The sequence below is a fragment of the Triticum dicoccoides genome, chromosome 5A (genome assembly GCF_002162155.2).
Source record: "Triticum dicoccoides isolate Atlit2015 ecotype Zavitan chromosome 5A, WEW_v2.0, whole genome shotgun sequence".
Taxonomy (NCBI): Eukaryota; Viridiplantae; Streptophyta; class Magnoliopsida; order Poales; family Poaceae; genus Triticum; species Triticum dicoccoides.
Window position 1 is genome coordinate 209,347,239 of NC_041388.1, and position 18,033 is coordinate 209,365,271.

Genomic DNA, 18,033 nt, shown 5'->3' on the forward strand with positions numbered 1-18,033 from the left:
GACATTTTTATACATTAACTTGGTTTTCCAGACATTTTATGTGCATAATTCAAATTTGAACTACATGCACATTCTCCAGTCACCTAGTACCCGCACAAACAATCAAGAACCTTGCAACCAACGCGATAAAGGGGTTGTCAATCCCTTCACGGTCACTCGCAAAAGTGAGATCCGATAAAGATAGTAAAGTAAATATTTTTGGTATTTTTTTTGTATAGATTCAAAACTAAAGATTGCAAAATACTAAACGAGATGCGATGTAAATAAAAGAGGTGCAATATAATAAGAAAGAGACCCAGGGTCCATAGGTTTCACTAGTGGCTTCTCTCAAGATAGCATGTATTACGATGGGTGAACAAATTATTGCCAAGCAATTGATAGAAAAGTGCATACTTATGAATATATCTAAGGCAATGATCATGAATATAGGCATCACGTCCATGTCAAGTAGATCGAAACGATTCTTCATCTATTACTATTACTCCACACATCGACCGCTATCCAGCATGCATCTAGAGTATTAAGTTCATAAGAACATAGTAACCCATTAAGCAAGATGACATGATGTAGAGGGATAAACTCAAGCAATATGATACAAACCCCATCTTTTTATCCTCGACGGAAACAATACAATACGTGCCTTGCTTCCCCTACTATCACTGGGAATGGACACCGCAAGATTGAACGCAAAGCTAAGCACTTCTCCCATTGCAAGAAAGATCAATCTAGTAGGCCAAACTAAACCGATAATTCGAAGAGACTTGCAAAGATATCAAATCATGCATATAAGAATTCAGAGAAGAACCAAATAATATTAATAGATAATCTTGTTCATAAACCCACAATTCATCGGATCTTGGAAACACAACGCAAAAGAGTATTACATCGAATAGATTTCCAAGAACATCGAGGAGAACTTTGTATTGAGAATCAAAGAGAGAGAAGAAGCCATATGTCTAATAACTATGGACCCGAAGGTCTGTGGTAGACTACTCACGCTTCATGGGAGAGGCTATGGTGTTGATGTAGAAGCTCTCCATGATCGATTCCCCCTCCGGCAGATCGCCGGAAAAGTCCCCAAGATGGGATCTCACGGGTACAGAAGTTCCGGCGGTGGAAAAGTGGTTTTCGTTGCTCGCAGCGATCGATCTAGGGTATAAGAGTATATATAGGTGAAAGAAGTATGTCGGTGGAGCTACGAGGGTCCCACGAGAGTGGGGGCCGCGCCTACCCCCTGGGCGCGCCCTCCTGCCTCGTGGCCGCCTTGCGGAGTTCCATACTTCAACTCCAAGTCTTCTGGATTGCTTTCGGTCCAAGAAAGATCATCGCGAAGGTTTCATCCCGTTTGGATTCCGTTTGATATTCCTTTTCTGTGAAACTCTAAGATCGGCAAAAAAATAGAAACTGGCACTAGGCCTCCGGTTAATAGGTTAGTCCCAAAAACAATATAAAAGAGCATATTAAATCCCATTAAACATCCAAAATAGATAATATAATAGCATCGAACAATAAAAGAAATTATAGATACGTTGGAGACGTGTTAAGCATCCCCAAGCTTAATTCCTGCTCGTCCTTGAGTAGGTAAATGATAAAAATAGAATTTTTGATGTGGAATGCTACCTAACATAATTATCAATGTAATTTTCTTTATTGTGGCATGAATATTCAGATCTGAAAGATTCAAGACAAAAGTTTAATGTTGACATAAAAATAATAATACTTCAAACATACTAATAAAGTAATCATGTCTTCTCAAAATAACATGGCCAAAGAAAGTTCATCCCTACAAAATAATATAGTTTGGCTATGCTCCATCCTCGTCACACAAAATATTCAAATAATGCACAACCCCGATGACAAGCCAAGCAATTGTTTCATACTTTAGTATTGTCAAACTTTTTCAACTTTCACGCAATACATGAGCGTGAGCCATGGACATAGCACTATAGGTGGAATAGAATTGTGGTTGTGGAGAAGACAAAAAGGAGGAAGTTGGTCTCACATCAACTAGGCGTATTAATGGGCTATGGAGATGTCCATCAATAGATATCAATGTGAGTGAGTAGGGATTGCCATGCAACGGATGCACTAGAGCTATAAATGTATGAAAGCTCAACAAAAGAAACTAAGTGGGTGTGCATCCAACTTGCTTACTCACGAAGACCTAGGGCATGTTGAGGAAGCCCATTATGGAATATACAAGCCAAGTTCTATAATGAAAATTCCCACTAGTATATGAAAGTGACAAAATAAGAGACTCTCTATCATGAAGATCATGGTGCTACTTTTAAGCACAAGCGTGGAATAAGGATAGTAGCCTTGTCCCTTCTCTCTTTTTCACACTTCTTTTTTTGGGCCTTCACTTTTTTTCTTTGGCCTTTCTCTTTTTTATTTTTTTATTTCCTCACATGGGACAATTATCTAATAATGAAGATCATCCCACTTTTATTTACTTACAACTCAAGAATTACAACTCGATACTTAGAACAAAATATGACTCTATAGAACAAAATACTTGGAGACGTATCATTTAGCAATGAGGTTCTCATTGGTGTTCTCCGCAATCTTTCTTAGAGATATGTCGTGGGATTGTCACGACAGATGTCCTAGTGTGTGGACATAGTCATGGAGCCATCGCAACGTAGTTAGCTTAAAGGGGTTAAAGTGGAACAAAGGACGCAAGGAGTTTATACTAGGTCGGCCCCTTGCAGTGAAGGTAAAGCCTACTCCAGTTATGATGGGATTGCTAGGATTTTGATAACCAGGGAGCGAATCCGCTTTGCCTGGCTCTCGAGTTGTTGTTTCTTGTCCCTGAACCGCCGCTGGGTCGTCCCTTTATATACACAGGTTGACGCCCGGCGGTTTACAAAATCCCGGCCGGCTCATAAATGTGTCCGGCTTGGTTTCTACTCTTTCCTATCTTACAACACAAGTTACACACCTTATGGCCGTTTATGTCTACGGGCCCTAATCTGCCTTTGGGCCCTGGGCCTTAATACCTCTTATATTAAAGCGCCATACTCCTTGTCTTCATGGGTTTCAATATGAATAATTCATTACAGGTATAACCCAGTCCCTCCTGGGCAGTTTATACTCAGTAGTTATATCTCCAACATTAGGCCCCAGATTGATTTGAACATGTTCATGTCAATCTTCAACACTTTAGAAAAACTTCCTCTTCAGTACCTTCGAGTAAACCTTATAATCCGCCATGACGTCATCTTCCAGGATTATAATAAACCGCCATGACGACACCTGTTCATTAAAGAACCGTATATACCTTACTTTATTAATGAGCCTCCGAAAATCGAGGTGACAGCTCTGGGACTGTAACATCCCAAATTTTCAATTTGGAATGTTGTACATTAGATCATCATTGCATATCATATTTTATTGCATTTTGGTTGATCCTAGAAATTTCATGCAACTCAAGGACCCTTGGAGAGAGTTGGGGAATTTCGTTATTTTCATATTTGAGTTTTATCTATTTTATCTTCAATTATTTCTATTATCAAAATATGAGAGAGGCAATAAAATGACTTTCCCAAAATAAAGAAATATTGAGGATTTAATAATAAAATCAAATAAGATTTTATTTTGGTTTTATTTGCTATTTTATTTGAATTTAGGAAAAATGCGCGTTTTTCAAAATTGCATTTAGGCCCCAAATAAATGTTCATCCTGTGCGACTTGATTTTACAAGCCGGGAAAATTTATTTCGGGATTTTTGGAGTCCGTTTAGTATTCCTTTTGTTTTTTTCCTGAGCGTAATTATTTAAAAAAAAAGGGGTCCGAACCAACTCAGGGCCGTAACCGGCCAGGACTCCACCTGGCCGGGGCTTTAAGTAGCGCCGCGCGAGGCCCGGGAATAGCCCAAGCCACGCCCCGCCTAAACCCTAACCCTAGCCCCGTCACGCCGCCGCGCGCCGCCGCCGCGCCAGCCGCGCCGCCGCCACCCGCCACCCGCCGCCCCGCTGCCCCACCGCCGCCGCCGATGATCGCCAGAGCCGCCGCCGCTGTTCATCGGAGTCGCCGGAGGTAGACCTCGCCGCCGCCTGTTTTTCTCAAAAACCATTCGGTTTTCCGTCGGTTTCGTTCGTTTTTTTAGTTCGTTTTTTTAAATAGATCGGTTTTTCCGGATTATTTAATTAGCGAGCGTTTGCTTGTTTGTTCGTTTTAATGAACGCATTCATCGTTTAGATTCAGTTAACGAACGTCTGTTCGTTAATCTGTTCGTCGTTTTCTTTTTCTCGGATTAAATCCGCGATTTTTCTGATCGCGATTCCTGATCCGTTTTTCGTTCTAGTATAACTTTTCGCTCGTTTATCGAAATCAGGCGATTCAAGCGCCTGGAGTTTCGTCTCGAAACCCTCTTTCTGGTTAACCAACTCAAACAAGTTTTTGCCACTGTAAAAATTTCCCTAGATCCAGAATAATAAACGAAGCTTGTTTCTTTTGCCGTTTGTTTTTCGTTGCTTCGTTCGATTTGATTCTTTTTGCCAACCGGAATTCTTAAGTTGAACTTTCTGGTTAGATCTCTTATTTGAGTTTTACCTGTGCATTAGTGGAGTACTTATTGTATGCTTGTTTGTTTGTGATAGAGTACCCGGAGTGCGCCGCTTGCTACTTCGAATCTCTAAGTTTCCCGAATCGTCAGCAAGGCAAGTAACACTTTGATCATACTTCCAATTACCCAGTTTTATTGCATTAGATCAATCCTCACACATTGCATGCTTAGGATCTAATTAAATTGTGGGTTTGGGAAGTAGTTGAGGTAGTACCTATTACCTGTTATTATCAAACCTTTGGGAGTTACTTCTACGTTTGCTTATTATGCCATGCTATGATAGTATACGTGGATTGGGTGAGTGAAATCCATGACAGATGTGAGATTGTTAAATTAAAGGTTTATCTAAGGTGGCAACTTAAATACACATCTGGGTGGATTGAGGCACCTGGGTATTCCAGCGATTGCCTGTTTTCTTTTGCTCCGCCACCCAGGCTCAAAGGGATCATGAGATTATTCATGCTAGAAACTTCCGTGTGCAGCCACAAACTACTATGGGCTCTAGCATAGCTGATTAAGTCGTGCGAACTCTTACAATGGTAGACTTGTAGATGTAGGGGAAAGTAGGTGTAATGGTCTACCCGATCGTAAGGTGCTAGCACTTCTGAAAGACTATGTCTCGGTCATCCGTTTCTCAAACAGTATGTAGTGCGAGAATCCTAGCGAAGGAGATCGAGTCTTGTGGGGAAAAGTGCACAAACCTCTGCAGAGTGTATAAACTAATCATGGTTCGCCGTGTCCCCGGTTATGGACATCTTGAGTATCTAGTACCTGGATTATCATGTGAATCTCATCATGTTACTCAAAATTAATTTTGTTGGTTTTTGTTTAATGATGATGTTTAATTGGGATTGAGAGTGCGGTCAACCATTCTCAATGTTTAACAACCACCATGATAGTTAAATAAAATTTATTCCTTTGCAGTAGGGAAAAATTGGCTTTACGCAAAACTGTAACCATAGATCTTTCCACCAGCCAAATATGCATGTAGTATAGCCTTATTCTTCCATTACTCTCTATGTGTTACATTGCCAGCATATTCCATGTGCTGACCCGTTTCGGGCTGCAACGTTAATGTTGCAGACTTTTCAAACAACGATTAAGGTGCCTTTAGGTCATGGTTCTATACTCAGTGATGTCGTTGGAGTTGATGGACTCACTTATCTTCCAAGCCTTCCGCTGTTAACGTTATTAGATGGCCTTAAGCCATATTTATTGTAATAAGTTCTCTTTTGAGACACTCGATGTAATAAGTGTGTGATTGCTACTCTGTTATAAATCCTTCAAATATTGTGTGGTGTCAGCATTACTGATCCAGGGATGACACCTGAGCACAGAGATTGGACCGTTTGAGGTCTGGTCGCTACAAGATGGTATCAGAGCACACGCTGACTGTAGGACACGACCACTAAGCTAAAAGACCTAGATCACTACTCACTCTCTTCTCATTCCGACTTCTCATCTTTTTTGCTCTTTTAGGATGGCGGATGCAAGGAACAAGTTCACGCAACTGGATGAAGATACACCCTTTGGACGTCACTTGAAGGAAGTCACTAGATATCTGAACATACGAGTACCAAGCTTCACCGGGACCTACAACGCCACTTTACCGGAAGAAGAGCGCTGGATGATTCAAGTTCAAGTTCCAGGAAGGACGTTCATGCTAGTCACTGAGCCCATAGAGTTTTGTTTTGATGCACCAACCTGGAGTCTAGGAAAGAGCATGGCAGCTCACATCGCCATGGGACGCATTGGAGAAGTTTACCGCAATGATCTCAAGGATACTATCTACCAGATTTGTGGGCGCTGAGATGAGCACTGGGAGATGATCAGCACCAGGAAGGATAGATCAATTGCAGCTTCTATCCAGGAGTTAAACCAGCACATTCGACATTAGCAGAACCAGATGTGCGCTGACATGATAGATCTGAAGAAGGCAAGGACAAGAATCAAGGAACTGGAGGAAGAACTCGAGGCTACACGTGAAGATTATGAGGAGGATATTGAAGTACTCGTGGATAAGAATGCCGACTTAACAATGAAGATCGGAATATTTATGGGAGGCCCTACACCAGTAGAAGAAGACGAAAACCCAAGGAGATTCGCCCTGAAGACTACATCATCATCGACGACACCGACTCGGATCCAGATGATAGCGATGATGACTATGTTGATGAAGCTGGAGAAGATATAATGGAGTCTGTAACCGAAGAATATTTCTAGTAGACCACCCCAACCATAGTAGTAGTCCACCATGTAAATATAGTAGTCCGAGCACTTTTGCGATAGATAGATCGATTTTATGCCCTTGTTTGATTGAATGAAGTGAATTGATTGCTTTTGCCTCATGTGCATATGGGTAGTGTTTTCTCTCTAGATCCCTCTCTATTCTTAAATCTCATCTTTTCTAAACCCTCAGATGCCTCCGAGACATGACCCCGGATTTACCTTCCCACCGGAGCTCACCCAGTTGATCCAGCAGCAGAACACATTGATGCAGTTGCTAGTCCAGAATCAGAATCAGGGGGACAACAACAATAACAACCCACCACCACCACCACCACCACCTGTTGATCACTTAGCCCGTTTTCTTAGGCCAAATCCATCGGTGTTCTCAAGTAGCACCAAGCCGATAGTAGCAGATGATTGGCTCCGTAAGACAGCAAGGGAGTTGACCACCGCAGGATGCACAGATGCGGAAAAGGTGAAGTTTGCCGCACATCAGCTTAAAGGACCCGCAACATCATGGTGGGAGAATTTCACAGCCACTTTCCCTGTCGACACTGTCATGTGGGACCAGTTCCAGCAGGCTTTCCGTACTGCCTATGTTTCAGCAGGAGCTATGGCCATGAAGAAGCGAGAGTTTCGCAAGTTGCGCTAAGAAGGAAGGATGTTTGGTCAGTATGTGGAGGACTTTATTAAGTTAGCACGTTATGCCCCAGATGACGTAGCTACGGATGCAGCTAAGCAGGAGAAGTTTCTGGAAGGGCTGAATGATGAGCTGAGCATGCAGTTGATGGTAGCAACCTTCAACAACTACCAGGAGTTGGTAGACTGTGCTCTTATGATTGAAGGGAAGAAGCAGATTGAGACCCGCAAGAGGAAATATGGACAAGGGAAGTACAATTCAGGAGCTCAGCAGAAGCCACATTTTACCCCTAGACCGGGAGGACATTTTCAGCATACCCATGGAGGAGGTAGCTCGCATAATCACAATGGCACCAAGAATGGTAATGGGAATGGAGGAAGCAACGGCCAGAACCGTACCAACCCATCAACCCCAGCCAAGAGAGACCTGAGCCAAGTCACTTGTTTCAAGTGCCAGAAGACCGGACATTATGCCAATGAATGTCCTGAATCCCAGAATGGAAATGGCAATGGAAGCTCTGGGAAGAAGCCGAACCCTTTCAACAGGGGACAGGTGAACCACATTAACGTGGAGGAGGTTGAAGAGCAGCCGGATGCTATAATCGGTAAGTTTTTGGTTAAGTCATTTACTGCACTTGTTCTTTTTTATACTGGTGCATCGCATTCATACATATCAAGGGGATTTGTGGATAAGTATAATCTGCCCACCAAAGTTCTTAGAACAGCTATGTTAGTAAGCTCACCAGGAGTCGAGTATATGGCTAGCCAAGGATGTTTTCAAGTGCCATTGAGTATAGATAGGCATGTGTTTCCCTCGGATTTAATCATTTTGGAATCACAAGGATTGGATGTAATTCTGGGTATGGATTGGCTGTCGATGTATGGAGGAAACATCGATTGCGCCAGTAAGTCGATCTTGCTTACCACCCCAGAAGGGAGAAGGATCAAGTATGTATCCCGACATGTGCCAAAAAGGACTCAAGTAAATTGTTTAACAGGAGTTGTGCAGGAGGAAGTACCAGTGGTGAAGGATTTCCCTGATGTATTTCCAGAGGAGTTGACAGGCATCCCACCGGATAGAGATATTGAGTTTTTGATTGAGCTTTTGCCAGGCACAGGGCCAATATCAAAGAGACCATATAGGATGCCCGCAAAGGATTTGGTGGAGATTAAGAAGCGGATTAAGGAGTTACTGGATAAAGGATATATTCGCCCAAGTTCTTCGCCTTGGGGATCGCTAGTGCTTCTAGTGGAGAAGAAGGATGGATCGTTAAGGATGGTTGTTGATTATCAAGGATTGAATGAAGTAACCATCAAGAACAAGTACCCACTACCAATGATGAATGATCTGTTTGATCAATTGCAAGGAGCTAAGGTATTTTCCAAAATCGATCTGCGATCAGGATACCATCAGTTGAAGATTCGAGAACAGGATATACATAAGACGGCTTTTACCACCGGGTATGGGCTGTACGAGTATACCGTTATGTCATTTGGTCTGACTAAGGCACCTGCATATTTTATGAACATGATGAACAAAGTATTCATGGAGTTTTTGGATAAGTTTGTCGTGGTGTTCATTGATGATATCCTGGTATACTCGAAGAATGAAGAGGAGCATAAGGAGCATTTGCGTTTGGTACTTGGTAAGCTCAGAGAACATCAATTATATGCCAAGTTTAGCCAATGTGAGTTTTGGTTGAAGGAAGTTGGATTTCTCGGACACGTTATATCTGGAGAAGGTATAGCAGTAGATCCCACTAAGGTTGATACCATGACAAATTGGGAAGCCCCAACAACAGTTGGAGAGATCCGGAGTTCTTGGACTCGCAGGATACTACCGGAGGTTTATTGAGAATTTCTCAAAGATTACGAAGCCTATGGCAGAGCTGTTGAAAAAGGATACCAAGTTCATATGGACTGAAGAATGTGAGACGAGTTTCTAGGAGTTGAAGAAACGTTTGGTTACATCACCTGTGTTGATTTTGCCAGATCAGACCAAGGATTATGAGGTGTATTGCGAAGCTTCACGTCGAGGAGTTGGAGCAGTGCTTATGCAGGAAGGAAGAGTTGTTTCATATGCCTCACGATAGCTTAAGCCTCATGAGTTGAATTATGCTACGCATGATTTGGAGTTAGCAGCCGTAGTGCATGCATTGAAGACCTGGAGACATTTTCTCATTGGAAACCATTGTGAGGTGTACACGGATCACAAGAGTTTGAAGTATATTTTCACGCAGAAGGTGTTGAATCTCAGGCAAAGGAGATGGTTGGAGCTCATCAAGGATTATGATATGAGATTGCATTATCACCCCGGAGAAGCTAACATAGTAGCTGACGCGTTGAGTCGTAAAAGCCATGTCAACACACTAATGACGGGAGATTTACCAAGGGAGTTAGCCGAAAATCTCCGAGAGCTATGTTTGGAAATAGTACCAAGAGGCTATGTAACAGCATTGGAGATTCAGTCTACTTTGATGGATAAGATCAGAGAAGCCCAGAAGACTGACAAGGAGATTGCCTCTATAAAGGAGAAAATGAGCAAAGGAAAAGCTAAGGGATTTCATGAAGATGAGCACGATACCTAATGGTTTGAAGACCGTGTTTATGTGCCTAACGATTCGGAGATCAGGAAGTTAATTCTGCACGAGGCCCATGATTCACCATATTCGATTCACCCAGGAAATACCAAGACGTATTTGAATTTGAAGGATACCTTCTGGTGGACCGGAATGAAGAAGGATATTGCAGAGTATGTAGCAGTTTGTGATGTATGCTAGAGGGTAAAACCTGAGCATTAGAAGCCAGCAGGATTGCTACAGCAATTGCTGATACCCGAATGGAAGTGGGATAAGTTAGGCATGGATTTTATTATAGGTTTGCCCAGAGCTCGTTCAGGCTATGAAGACTACCTATACCAGTGCAAAGTTGGCAAAGATATACATGACCAGAATCATATGTCTGCATGGAGTTCCAAGGAGCATTGTATCAGATAGAGGAACCGAATTTACCTCAAAATTCTGGAATCAGTTGCATGAAACTTTGGGTACCAGGCTAGAATTTAGTATAGCTTTCCATCCGTAGACAGATGGATAGACCGAGAGAGTTAATCAGATTTTGGAGGATATGCTGAGAGCTTGTGTGCTAGATTACAGATCTAGTTGGGACGAGAATTTGCCATATGCAGAGTTCTCTTACAACAACAGCTATCAATCCAGTTTGAAGATGGCCCCTGTAACAACCCAGATGTAACTTTCCCAATTTGTACTCCAACTCTTGCCGTTTCCGGCATTAAGTTAATCTATTTCCTCGGGTTCGGGTCTTTGTCTCCGTGTGTTGTTATCATTGTCATGCATCTCATATCATGTCATCATGTGCATTGCATTTGCATACATGTTCATCTCATGCATTCGAGCATTTTCCCCGTTGTCCGTTTTGCATTCCGGTGCTTCGTTCTCCTCCGGTGGCCATTTCTAGATTTCTTTCGTGTGTGGGTATTAAACCTTTCCGTATTGGACCGAAACTTGCCAAGCGGCCTTGGTTTACTACCGGTAGACCGCCTATCAAGTTTCGTGTCATTTGGACTTCGTTTGATACTCCAACGGTTAACCAAGGGACCGAAAAGGCCTCGTGTGTGTTGCAGCCCAACATCCCTCCAATTTGGCCCAAAACCCACCTAAGCCTTCTCCATCATCTAGAGCGTTCGATCACGATCGTGTGGCCGCAAACCGCACCTCATTTGGACTCTCCTAGCTCCCTCTATGCCTATAAATAGGCCCCCCTCGAAATATTCGCGGTTCCACTCTTCCCCCTAACCCTAGATTCATCCACCGCCGCCGCCGGACGTGTCCGGAGCGGACCGGACAGCGTCCGCCCCGCCGCCGCCACATGGCGCATTGCCATTCGCCGTGCCGGCCGCCCCACTTCACCACCGCCGCCGGCCCGGGAGGCCCAGGAGGGGCCCCCGCGGCCCGTTGACCCGCGCCGCCGCCGGAGCCTTTGTCCCCGGTGTCGACCGCCCGCCGGACTCCCTCCGCCGCCGAGCCGCTCCGGTGGCCCCGCCTGAGCCGCTCCGCCGCTCGCCCGCACCGCGCCGCGCCGCCCCGCCGCCCGGCGCGGATCCGGCGAGATCCGGCCGCCTCTTCCTCCCCTCGCCAAGATCCAGCCACCACCGCGCCATTTCCGGCGAGCTGCTACAGTGCGCGCGCCGCCGCCTTGGGTTGCGTGCCGCGAAACCCTAGATCTGGGAGGTTGAATTTTCGTCTAAGTCCTTAAAATTCCAGATCCAAGTGCTCTTGTTCGCAGCCCCGTGACTTTGCATCCGTAGCTCCGATTCATGCATATAGCATACCAAAATGTTCATCGCAGAGAGTACATCATTTCATTCCATTGCATCATTGTCATTTGAGTTCATCTTGATGCCCGAAATGCTGTTAGAAGAGGGCTACTTGAGATAATCGTCAAATCTGCTGCTCCATTTAGCTTTTTGTCATTTTTGCCATGATTAATGTGTGCATGATATGCCCTGATGCTCTACATATGTTTTGTTAAGGGTTTTGTCATCTTTCCAGAGGTGCAACCCATGTATTTTTGTGATGTGTGTGGTGACTAGTGCAAGCTTGCAAAGTGGTGCACTTAGTAATTCTGTTTTCAGGGACTTGGCATTTCCACTAAGTCCTTGAACTGTTTATCTCATATGGCCATATGTTCATGTTGTTTCCTAGTGATCCGTGCCTCTTTTGAGGATGATCAGTAAGTATGTTTTGTTAATATTGTAGAGCTCTATCCATCCATGTCTTTGTTTGCAATTATGGAGCACCCTAGCTTGAGTCAATCGAGCTCTACTTTTGCTACTTTGTGAATCTGGGCAGATTGTCAACTTGTTTGCAATTTTGCCGATGATGTTGTAGTTGATCCGTGCATGCTATGTTATTGTTCTTGCCATGTCTAGCTTGAATTTTGTGCCTTCTTGATGGATGTATGCTTGTCTTGTCATGACTTGCACCGTAGTGAGAGCATCGAGCTCGTGAACATGCCTACTTGATATCTGTTTCAGCATGTGCCAGTTTTCACTAAGTCTGAAAACTGATTATGTTTTTGCGATGTTCACGTGCTTGTTAGTATATTTTCCGATCCCTTTTGGCTCAAGGTCACTAAGGGCCTTTTGTTAAGATATTTTAGTAGCTCCATGCCATGTTTTCCTTTACCATGTTCAGGTCCTGTAGCATGTAGTTTTGTTGCTCCGAAGAGAGCTACCTGATCTGAAATTCCAGACAAGTGTTAATTTCACTAAGTCTGAGATCTGTTTGCCATATGCATTTTTGCCATGCTTGTTTGAACCTGTTAATGTATGAATTGGCCGTAGCTCAGTGCTAGACTTTTGTTAAGCATCTTGAATGAATCCCTGCCATGTATTTTTTCATCTTGTTTGGGTGCTGTAGCATGTTCATCTCATTGCATTTAGATGCCTACTTGCTGTAAATCGCAGACCGGTGTCATATTTGAATCACTTGCCATTTCCAAACCGTAACTCCGATTCCGGCGTTCTTTATATCGTTTTCAAGCGATTTCATCTCATCTTTCCAGTGGCATACTTGGATTTCCATGTTGAGGCCAGGTTCTTGTATTTCTTGTCATATCTTGCGTTTTGCATCCCGCATCGCATCCCGCATAGCATATCATCATTGCATCATATTGCTTGATTCTTGCACGTGGTTGATTGTGTCCTTGTTGCTTGTTTGTCTTGTTTGGGTAGAGCCGGGAGACGAGTTTGCTAACAAGGAGCCCGTTGAGTTTGCTTTCGAGGATCCAGTCAACTCTGACAACTGTCCAGGCAAGATGATCATACCCTCGAAATCACTACTATCTTTGCTATGCTAGTTTGCTCGCTCTTTTGCTATGCCAATGCTATGATGCCTACCACTTGTTTTCAAGCCTCCCAAATTGCCATGTCAAACCTCTAACCCACCATGTCCTAGCAAACCGTTGTTTGGCTATGTCACCGCTTTGCTCAGCCCCTCTTATAGCGTTGCTAGTTGCAGGTGAAGATTGAAGGCCGTTCCTTGTTGGAACTTTTATTTACTTGTTGGGATATCATTATATTATCTTGTTATCTTAATGCATCTATATACTTGGTAAAGGGTGGAAGGCTCGGCCTCTCGCCTAGTGTTTTGTTCCACTCTTGCCGCCCTAGTTTCCGTCATATCGGTGTTATGTTCCCGGATTTTGCGTTCCTTACGCGGTTGGGTTATAATGGGAACCCCTTGATAGTTCGCCTTGATTAAAGCTTTTCCAGCAATTCCCAACCTTGGTTTTACCTTTTGCCACCTAGCCTCTTTTTCCCTTGGGTTCTGCAGACTCAAGGGTCATCATTATTTTAACCCCCCCCGGGCCAGTGCTCCTCTCAGTGTTGGTCCAAACCGTCAGCCGCCGGTGGCTACCAGGGGCAACCCTGGGATGGCCTACCAGAAATTTGGACAATCTGAGTGTGCCCTGAGAAAGAGATATGTGCAGCTCCTATCAGGATTTGTCGGCACATTCGGGCGGTGTTGCTGGTCTTGTTTTAATCTATCGAAGTGTCTTGAAGAACCGAGATACCGAGTCTGATCGGAACGTCTTGGGAGGAGGTCTATTCCTTCATTGACCGTGAGAGCTTGTCATGGGCTAAGTTGGGACTCCCCTGCAGGGATTTGAACTTTCGAAAGCCATGCCCGCGGTTATGGGCAGATGGGAATTTGTTAATGTCCGGTTGTAGATAACTTGAACCTTAATTAATTAAAATGAATCAACTGAGTGTGTTACCGTGATGGCCTCTTCTCGGCGGAGTCCGGGAAGTGGACACGGTGTTGGAGTAATGGTTGCGCAGGTTGTCCTCTAGCCTCTCGCTCGTGCTTTGCCTCCTCTTCTCGCTCTCTTTTGCGAATAAGTTAGCCACCATATTTGCTAGTCCCTGGCTGCAGCTCCACATATATTTACCTTGCCTTACCTATAAGCTTAAATAGTCTTGATCGCGAGGTTGTGAGATTGCTGAGTCCCTGTGGCTCACAGATTACTATTACACCAGATGCAGGGCCTGATGATTCTGCTCCAGGAGACGCGCTTGAGCTCAAGTGGGAGTTCGACGAAGACTCTCAATGTTACTATGTTTCCTTTCCTGATGATGAGTAGTGGTGCCCAGTTGGGGTGATCGGGACCGTGTCTCTTGTTGGGTTATCTTTTATTTTGGCGCCGTAGTCGGTCCATGAGTGTTTGGATGATGTAATGTTATTTATGTACTTGATTGACGTGGCGAGTGTAAGCCAACTATGTTATATCCCCTTTATGATTTATATTACATGGGATATTGTGAAGATTGCCTAACTTGCGACATATGCCTTCAATGCGATTATGCCTCTAAGTCGTGCCTCGACACGTGGGAGATATAGTCGCATCGAGGGTGTTACAAGTAGGTATCAGAGCCTTCTCCGACCTTAGGAGCCCCATTGCATGATCGTTTTTAGCGGCCGAGTTGTGTCTAGAAAAATGTTTTGAGTCATTTAGGAATTATATATCAGAGAGTTAGGAATTCTTTTTACTTCCCAGTCTCCTCATCGCTCTGGTAAGGCATCCTGACGTAGAGTTTTGCCTCTTCTCTTCTCAAATTTCACTAAAAAAATTTAGGATCACGCGGGTATCTTGGAATCGTTCCGATGGTTTTATGATGAGAACATTGTCTTGGTGCCTCTTGTCAGGGGTTTAGTGGAAGTGTCCCGGGGAGTTGAGCTCTGAGGTGTTGTCATCATAATTTTATCGTTGCAGTTCTGGAATACCTGAGTTTACTACGCCGACATCGAAAATCTCTTTTATGCAGTTCGTTGGTGAGATAACCTCGACGCCACCCAGTACTGGGGCGGGAGTTCGGGAGTATCGCCATAACTTGTATAACAGATGCTTTTCGAAGGTTGAGGTAGATGGTTTCCGAAGTTTTTCTTGGTTATGTGTTGAAGGATGGATACAGCTGGATGTAGGATTTGCTAGATTTGGGTGAGATATTATGCTTCCCCTGTATCCCCAACACCTGATTGCATAACCGGAAAGGTTCGGGAGTTTCATCAGGCAAACTCAATGGGTCGAAATGATTCAAGAGTATAATCCGAGTATCGAGTATACTCCAGGCAAGGCCAATGTGATTGCTGACGCATTGAGCAGGAAAGCTTACTGCAACAGTCTGATTCTTAAGCCTTATCAACCCGAGCTTTGTGAAGCTTTCCGCAAACTTAATCTGCAAGTTGTTCCTCAAGGTTTCCTCGCCAACCTTCAAGTCTCTCCTACCTTGGAAGACCAGATTCGCCAAGCCCAGCTTCTTGATGCTATGGTGAAAGAGGTGAAGATTGGGATTGCCAAGAGTCAACCCAAGTACAAGTGCTACCTCCTTGATGGCAAGGACACTCTCTTCTTCGAGGACCGTATTGTTGTACCCAAAGGTGACCTCGGTAAAGTGATCATGAACGAGGCTCACAATTCTCTCCTCTCCATCCACCCTGGGAGCATGAAGACGTATCAGGACCTTAAGCAGGCTTATTGGTGGACTCGAATGAAGCGCGAGATTGCTCAATTCGTGAATGAATGTGATGTCTGCAGAAGAGTTAAGGCAGAACACCAAAGGCCAGCAGGTCTCCTCCAACCTCTTGCCATTCCAGAATGGAAGTTTGACCACATTGAAATGGACTTCATGACTGGGTTTCCTAAGTCCAAGCGTGGCAATGATCCTATATTCATTGTCATCGACAAACTCACTAAAGTGGCTCACTTTCTGCCTATCAAAGAGTCGATCACTGCAGCTCAATTGGCGGAACTCTATACCTCTCGAATTGTCTCTCTACACGGTATTCCTCAAGTGATCTCTTCAGACCGTGGCAGCATCTTTACCTCAAAGTTTTGGGATTATTTTCAGAAGGCCATGGGCACCAACATCCGCTTCAGCACAGCTTTCCATCCTCAAACTAGCGGTCAAGTTGAGCTTGTCAACCAGATTCTTGAAGATATACTCAGGGCTTGTGTGATCTCCTTCGGCATGAAGTGGGAGGATTGTCTTCCTTATGCTGAATTCTCCTACAACAACAGTTTTCAAGCAAGTTTGGGCAAGGCCCCTTTTGAAATTCTGTATGGCAGGAAGTGCCGTACCCCTCTCAACTGGTCTGAAACCGGTGAACGTCAGCTTTTGGGTAATGACTTAATCACAGAGGCAGAAGAAATGTGCAAAGTCATTTGTGATAACCTCAAAGCAGCCCAATCCCGTCAGAAGAGCTACTATGACAGTAAGCACCGTGATTTGGCTTTCGAGATCGGAGATCATGTTTACCTCCGAGTCTCTCCTATGAAAGGTACTCGTCGCTTCGGTATCAAAGGGAAGCTTGCCCCTAGATACGTGGGACCTTTCAAGATTGTCAGCAAGAGAGGCGACCTCGCCTATCAACTCGAGCTTCCTTCAAACTTTACAAATGTTCATGACGTGTTCCATGTCTCTCAGCTCCGAAAGTGCTTCAAGACTCCTGACCGCACCATCAACTTCGAGGACATTGAGCTCCAAGAAGATCTTTCTTATCGTGAGCACCCAGTTGCTATTCTCGAAGAGACTGAACGCAAGACTCGCAACAAGTCAATCAAATTTCTCAAAGTCAAGTGGTCACACCATTCCGACTGTGAAGCTACCTGGGAACGCGACGATCACCTCCGTTCTGAGTACCCGGCGTTCTTTCAGTCCTAGATCTCGGGACGAGATCCTTTCGTAGTGGTGGAGTGTTGTAACACCCCGGATGTAACTTTCCCAATTTGTACTCCAACTCTTGCCGTTTCCGGCGTTAAGTTAATTTATTTCCTCGGGTTCGGGTCTTTGTCTCCGTGTGTTGTTATCGTTGTCATACATCTCATATCATGTCATCATGTGCATTGCATTTGCATACGTGTTCATCTCATGCATTCGAGCATTTTCCCCGTTGTCCGTTTTGCATTCCGGCGCTTCGTTCTCCTCCGGTGGCCATTTCTATCTTTCTTTCGTGTGTGGGGGTTAAACCTTTCCGGATTGGACCGAGACATGCCAAGCGACCTTGGTTTACTACCGGTAGACCGCCTGTCAAGTTTCGTGTCATTTGGACTTCGTTTGATACTCCAACGGTAAACCGAGGGACCGAAAAGGCCTCGTGTGTGTTGCAGCCCAACACCCCTCCAATTTGGCCCAAAACCCACCTAAGACTTCTCCATCATCTAGAGCGTTCGATCACGATCGCGTGGCCGCAAACCGCACCTCATTTGGACTCTCCTAGCTCCCTCTATGCCTATAAATAGGTCCCCCTCGAAATATTCGCGGTTCCACTCTTCCCCCTAACCCTAGATTCATCCACCGCCGCCGCCGGACGTGTCCGGAGCGGACCGGACAGCTTCCGCCCCGCCGCCGCCACGTGGCGCGCTGCCATTCGCCGCGCCGGCCGCCCCAGTTCACCACCGCCGCCGGCCCGGGAGGCCCAGGAGGGGCCCCGCGGCCCGTTGACCCGCGCGCCGCCCGGAGCCTTTGTCCTCGCTGCCGGCCGCCCGCCGGACTCCCTCCGCCGCCGAGCCGCTCC